Genomic DNA, 7,653 nt, shown 5'->3' on the forward strand with positions numbered 1-7,653 from the left:
GAGAAGTTTCTGATCCTTTTTGCTGGATATTCGATATTGGAAACACCATAGCTGGGCTCTGGCTAGAGCAGTGCTTCACATAACTTTCTCATCGTTAATAATCAGGACGGCAAAGTTCCCGGTGGGGGGACTCTACTGGGCTTCTTTTTGGAGCATTTTGGAGAGACTTGGGTAACCATGCCTACGTCAACCAGGATCAGACCCTATGGCTTACTGGAGAATAACACGTTCACTGTCTCCGTTCCTTTATTCGTTCCAAATGGGATGGAAAATTCTGCTCACATTTTCTCTGAGGAGAATCAGAAGGACCCCAGTCCTTCTCCCCCCCATCCCCCCATATCGCAGCTTCTTAGACAACGAAAAGCTATCTGAGGGCTATTCAGTAGCAATGAGTAAAAGCCAGTCTTTCCCCAAATGGCTCACAGATGAGGAACTCCTATCATCAGATTTCTCTGTGTGTTTGGTGGATACCTCGACCCTGTTCTGTTCACTCTACAAAGGAAGCACTCACTCCTCATAGGGTCCATATACAAGACATTCTTAAACTAGGGAAGTGTCAGGCTCTTCGCAGCAAAAGGACCTCAAGTGAGGTCACACCGGCAGGCAGTGGAGGAGGAGGAGGGTGGGGGAGCGCACAGAACCTTAACTTAAGGACACACGTGGGTGAGCACAGCGTAATGGGCCTAGACTCTGAGTCAGACCTGTATTCGGGTCCTGGCATCATCATAAGTAACATATGTTACTTCACCATCAGGAGCCTAGTTTCCTTATCTGTAAAGCAGTGAGAACGAGATCCGTATCTCCGAGGGAAAGGAAGCCAGTGTGAAGTCCTTAGCACAGAGCCTGACACAGAAAGCGCCACTATGACAACTATCGCGAAAGGTGTCCAGGCCCGACCAGAGAGACGGTCAAATCCAGGCTGCTCTACGGAAGCACACGATTGCTGGATGTCTCAGCGTTTTGCCTGCCATCTTTTGCTTCCATTTAATCTGTTCTTGTGCCCTATCTTTTCTACCTCCTGGCTCCCACAAGTTTCTGTGTACCATGACACCATGCGGCTCTGATTCTTTTGTTGTTCTTCAGATTCTAAAGCAGGGGTTCTGGCCCAGCTCCTCTTCTTACACCAGGTCACACAAGCTTCCAGCCAACCCTTGGATTGGCTGCCCTTGGGTTACAGGCTCTTCTTGGGTTAGACAGCTGTAGTGAGGAGGAAGGGGCCTGTGTTCCCAACATCAGGGTCCGCGGGCCCGTAGATTCACTTGGGAATGGCAAATGTGGCCCAGATTGCACTTCTAGTACTATTAGGCTAGGCGAGAATCTCAGTGTCCCCACTTGTGACAGGATTCCTTCAAAGACTTCTACTTCATTAGGACTGTTATAGACCAGAGCTTATTGTCCTTAGCATAAAGGACCTGGAAGGTACTATTTATATATCTTGCAAAAGGAGCAATCTCTCACTTTCTGGGGTGTTACTCCTCCCTTTACGACCCTTCTCCAGTTTCTTTTTAAACTGTAACTCTGGCCATAATCATATACACATCCACAATGACTTTTGTCAGCTTGGTCAAGTTGCCTCTTCTAAAAAGTATTTCACCCCGAGGACCAATCAACCACTAAGGAAGGCAGATCAGTACAGGCCAGTCAGAGAAGCCTCAAAAGCAGTGTGCTGCCATGCTCTCAAACATTGCCAGGTACATTTAAAATATTTGATGAAATCTCACTGAGCTATGTGGCTTTGTGTTTATCAGCAAAGTCAGTATTTACTGTAAAATCTTGAAACCGGTCCAGAAAGTAAGCTACCCAAGAACAGAGGCCACGTCTTGTTTTGTATCCCTCATGGGCCCTGTGCTGGCAGAGACGTGGGTGCTCAGTGCACGACTGCACGGTGGGAAGACCACCTGAACTGGATTCTGGTCCCAGCTGAACATTGTCTACCTACTCGATATGGAGAAAGGCACTCGATTCGTGTAGATTTCATTTTCCTAATTCAGATAGATACACGATGGTGATTTAAAGTCCCTTCCAGCTCTAAAATCATGGAATTTAAGATTTTACATCTGGGTCTGGTTTCTCCCCACATTCTGCCCTATTGAGAGATTGTTTTGACACACCTTGAATAAACACCTTGGAGAGGTATGCATTCTTATAATCTCATTCTAACCATATTATAATTACTCCAAAGCCACACGAACTGACAAAGTCCTAGCAAAACAATAAAATTTTGTTTTAGAAATGCAGTATGCATTTCATTGCAATTTTTTAAAGCATAGGGAAAAAAGAGACCTACCAAAATAATAATGATGGTTCTAGGGTACTGGGGTCGTTCAGTGGTTATTTTTCCTTGTGTTTATAATGTAGAATATTTTATGTACAGCATTTATAATACTTTATAAGAATAAGGATTATTGGAATGGTAAAGTTTTTGGAAAGGAAGTCAGGAGGCCAGAGTTTATAAACTTGCTTGGGTTTTCTCATTCCTAGCATGAAGATAACACCACTTGACCAACTTTACATAGGTGTTGGGGCGCTCAAATGAGGAAAGGTCTTCAGAAGTGCTTTGGAACATCGCAGGCCTAGGAAACTGTTGATGTAGTCAGCGCAGAATTACTTGTTGACCAGTTCAACAATTTCCTAGATGTTGTTTTTGTTGGTCGTTTCTCTGCTTCCAGTTTGCTTGCCTGTGCTGGGGAGAAGCTAGAGATTGAAAACAAAGTGCTGCAGAAAGTGTTGGGTCAACCCACTTAATGCACTGGCTTCTACCAGCAACGTATGCAAGATAACCAGTTTTATGTAAACGAGGAATTCTAACAAGTTAGGAAAGCAGGCATATTACTGGAGAGATTGGGTTAAGCAAGCAGAAAGTACAGAAAGCAGTACAAATAAGTCAGTACTTGGCTTTGAATTATAGTTTAAAAAAACTGTGTAAGAAAAACAATATCTAAGCCAACCTCACTGAGTAAACAGCAGGATAAAAACAATGAACAATAATTAAACCAATCCTATATTTAATAGCCACTAAGTAATAATTCAGGATGTTCATTTCTGCATAGTGATCCCGTGAGGCTGGGACAAGCACATGGGGAGGGAGACTGTTACAGTGGTTTGTTCTTGGCTGAACATTAGAATCACTTGGGGAACTTAAAAAAATATATATTTATGCCAGGGCCTACGCTGGCATGATCTAATTGGCCTGGGGCAGAGCCTGGGTGTTTTGTTTGTTTAAGTTCCCCCACGTGATTCTAGTGTGCCTGCAAGTTTAGAAGATCATAGAATGAGAAAAGTATTGGACTGGAAGTGACCAGTTAGCCTGCTTTACTGGAGCAGGGGGCTGTGGACCGGAGATTAATAAAGGGCAGATGAATCTACAATGGGACGTCATAACTTAGTGGGAGATAAGGCTGTGAGAACTGCTGTTGAAAAAGTTCTAACTGGTCTCCGTAGTTAAGTTAGGACCTCTAGAGGCAGTGGGAAAAGCAGCATTCACTTCCGCTGTGCCCACCGCAGGCGCTGTCCAGAGCCCTGGTCTGTGAAACACAGGCAGGATCCTGGATAAGCACAGACGGGTGCCTGCGCTGTACCCTGACTTCTACTGTGACGCTAGCAGTTTGCTGAAGAATGGAGAGGGACCGTGATGATGTCATCACCAGCTCAGATTTTTTTTTAGTTTTATTTTTTATTATTTTTTATTTTTTATTTTTTAATAATAATTTTTTATTATGTTATGTCAGTCACCATACAGTACATCCTTAGTTTTTGATGTAGTGTTCCATGATTCATTGTTTGTGTATAACACCCAGTGCTCCATGCAATATGTGCCCTCCTTAATACCCATCACCGGCCTATCCTAATCCCCCACACTCCTCCCCTCTGAAGCCCTCAGTTTGTTTCCCAGAGTCCATAGTTCACCAGCTCAGATTTAACAATAACACGTGGTTTCACACCCTATCTGCTGCATTTAGGAAAACCAGTATTATTCTGTATGCACTCAGGACTTCATTTTGAATGAATTTTGACCATTTTTAGTAATCAAATCCACACTTAAAAGTTGAAGGGATACCCACTGAGAAGATTCGAGAGAATATAGTGCAATTGTTCATTTCCAACACAAAACCTGCCTTCTGCATACACAGGCTCCCTAAGCGCCAGGTACCCGTTGCGGTAGAACTGTTGAGTAGCTAACTCACTTAGTCACCCAAGCAATTACGTGTTTATTAAGACTGAGCAAAGTACCACACAGTCATTAAGAACTGAAGAAAAGCCAACAAACTTCACTCATCTACTATGTCGAGACTTGTAAAAAAGGTGATGAAATGCCTATTTGAGGTAGGCTGAGAATAAACTCAGGAGGGAAAAAGTAGCATTTTCTCTAAACTTTCTGAAAAGCAGGAATTTTTAGAAGTTAGTGAGAAAGAGGGAAAGTGTGTGTGTGCACGCACTTGGTTTGAATAAAAATGTCGGCAAAAAGTGGGTCTGAAAAGGCAAACGTGTTGAAAACTCATTAGCAAGAGCAAACTGACCTGAAAACTGTGTTATAAAAAATATTTTACTGTGATCCCCACATCAACACTTTCTCCCTCTTCTAAGTAGCGCCCTCTCCTCCATGAGCCCTGCCTCTGATTTTTAGGCACACTTAGGATGCCAGGGACGTGGACACCCACAGGTTACCCTTCCTCTGGAGGTTGGCATAACTAGATCCCCAAGTGAAGACAGGAAGTTGTAACCACAGATCTGCCAGTGGGTGAGGGGAGCTGAAGCTGCTCTCCTTTCTCCTTCCCATGGATTACATTGTCGTCCTTATTAAGGTTGCTTGTTAAATTAGGCATGGGAGACACTGAGATAGAAGTGCGAATCTGGTTACCCTGTTCACTTTGCTGAGTGAATCTGGAGGTTCCTTTTCTCAAATAAAGCTTGCGGTTGCTGATGGGTCTTGGAGTGCACGGGAGCACCAGAAAGACTTAGGGAATGATGGACACATGCATTGGGGTTCTCCAGAGAAACAGAACTAAAAGGATACACAGAGATCTCTGAAAGGAGGTTTATTCTAGGAATTAGCTCATGTAATTCTGGAGGTCTAGAAGTTCCATGATCTGCCATTTGCAAGCTGGGAAACCAGGAAAGCCAGTGGTGTCATTCATTCTGAGTCAAAGGCCCAAGAACCAGGACAGTGGACGTCCAGAGGCAGGAGCAGATGGATGTCTCAGCTCCAGGAAGGAGCTAATCTGCTCCTGTCTGCCTTTTTGTTCTATTCAGGCCTTCAAGGGATTGGATGCTTCTCACTTCCATTTGTGAGCGCATCTTCTCCAGTCTACGGATTCGAATGCTAATTTCTTCAGGAAACACCCTCACAGAAGCACCCAGAAATGTCTTACCAGCCATCTGGTCATCCCTTGGCCCAGTCAAATTGATTCATAAAATTAACCATCGGGATGCATAAACGTTCTGGCATTTCTGCATCCCCTCTCCTGTGGCCTCTCCCACATCTTCTGGTTCAGCACCTATCACTTCGAATACCCTGTCCAGAACAGTAGCTATAGAATTCCTAGTGAGGAGAAGAAAAGCAGCTCCCACCTGAGGGACGGAGGGGCCGGTCCTGGGTCCTTCCCATTCAGGAGATGTTTATTAACAATGATACTTGACATCTTCTAATCCACATTACCCAGCTGCCGACTGTGTCCCTCAGTAATTTAGATAACTGCCTCACGGTTACCCAGTGATTCAGAGAAACAAGCCTAGCGGCCAGACAGCTCTGCCGGGACAGGATCGCTCCCTCCCTAGCACAGCTCCCAGCCCCGTCAGTCCCTCGGTCACTGCAGTACCCCTCAGAGGGTCCACGCCAGTGCTGCCACAGCAGTCCCCTCCTCACGCCGGGCTTGTTTTCCTTCTGGGAGGTGTCCCCTGACCTCCCCCACTTACATCCCCCCCTGCTGCAGCCACTACTGGTTCTGGTGGCCTATGGTTTCTAGGTATGACACTTATAAAACCATGCTAGTACAAGGAAACCTGTGGATTTAAATTCTGTTTGAGTTGAGTGGCTTCGCGCATATCGTGGCAGTGAACGTGGCCCTGGGCAGCCGCGCTGGCTGCAGGGGTTTCAAGAGAGGCTGGCTTTGTGAAAATCCACCCTCTGTGAAGGAGAAACGTGCAGTGGATGTACTATGATGGTGACTTATTGTGTAAGCCAGTTATTATAACTAGTATTATAACTAGTTTAATGCTTAAGGGGAAGTAGTTTTAACTGCTTTCTACTGAAAAGATGGCTTAAACCTTTGGGGCTAACCCAGCCTCTCTTTGCCACTTTTAGGAAAGCGGGAAGATGACTGATGATTGGTAGGTCAGAATATGTACTCTGATGTGTCTCACTCGTGGAAATGAATTTACCTGGAACTTTTCAGACTCTGCTTGTTCCCCCAACAACAGTGGACATGGTATTTACAGTCGAGGGACAGCCTGTGGCCAGGGAGTGGAGGGAAGGAGATCATTGACTTCTGGGAATAGAACCTTCACTAGCCTGTAAGCTTCTTGAGGATCAGACAGTCCACAAGATACTCATTCTGTATCCAGAAAGGACGCCTAATAGAGAAAGCATCTGATAGTTGTTCTTCTGAATAGGATGCTCTAAGCACACGTCTCACTTGGGCAGATAATGCCCTTTATTTTACTAAGTGCAGAGGGTCCCCATCTGGGGTGATTCTGTGGCAGGTCCGCCTCTACATAGGGCAGGAAGTGGCTCTGGAGAGCTCGGTCTTAAGAAGATAGGAACTAGTCATTTAGGAAAACAAAGTAGATACAATTTTAAGGATAATGATAAAACTTATCTTTGGGGGGTAACTACCTTTGTTGGGTGCCTGCTATGTGCTAAGCCCTGATCTCATCTCATTTGACTGTACAACTGCGGAGTAGACATTATTTGCTTCCTTTCTATTTGAAGAGACTGAGGGAAGCTCAGAGAAGTTAAATGGCTCACAGTCACAGCTAGAGAGCTGTGATCTTGGAACTTAAACTCAGGTATATGCAAATGCAAAGCCCACCCTCTGCCTAAGCAGCACCTGGCACATAGTAGCTGCTCAGTAAACATTTGTGGAATGAGCGAGTGGATTTCCCACCCTCACCCTATCTTCTCCATCAGCCTACCTGGGCCTTCCCCTGGTTCCTCCTCTGATTTGGCTTGATGTTTCGAAGTGATGTTGACCTACGTTTAAAGGTTTTTGGAAGAGGCTGCTGTTAAAACGCGGTGAGCCTTACCTGGGAGGTCGAGTTCCGCCCTCTTCTGACACGTTACCCGGGTCACTTCTGTACCATCCAGACCAATGCAAAGGCCTGGAATTGGTCCCGGTGAATTTGGACTGGGGAGGGAGAGTGGGAGGTAAAGCCTGCAAAGGGATGAGGGAAGGGCAAAGGCCAGAAGATAGAGACACAATTAGTCTTGCAAATTTTTCCAAAGGGTCAGGCACCATTTTCCTTTGGGATGCCCAATACATATTTGCAGAATTAACAGAAATCAGGACCTGGCATGGTTTGGGACTTTAGGGCAGGCCATCCCACACGGAGGGCTCTGACGAGCATGTCCTCCCAGGGCCACTTTGGGGGCGGCGGTGGGAGTGGCCCGGGCCGCGAAGTGGCCCCCGCCGGTCCCCGCAGGCGGGTAGGAGCTCG

The sequence above is a fragment of the Ursus arctos genome, unplaced genomic scaffold (assembly GCF_023065955.2).
Source record: "Ursus arctos isolate Adak ecotype North America unplaced genomic scaffold, UrsArc2.0 scaffold_3, whole genome shotgun sequence".
In the NCBI taxonomy this organism is placed as follows: domain Eukaryota; kingdom Metazoa; phylum Chordata; class Mammalia; order Carnivora; family Ursidae; genus Ursus; species Ursus arctos.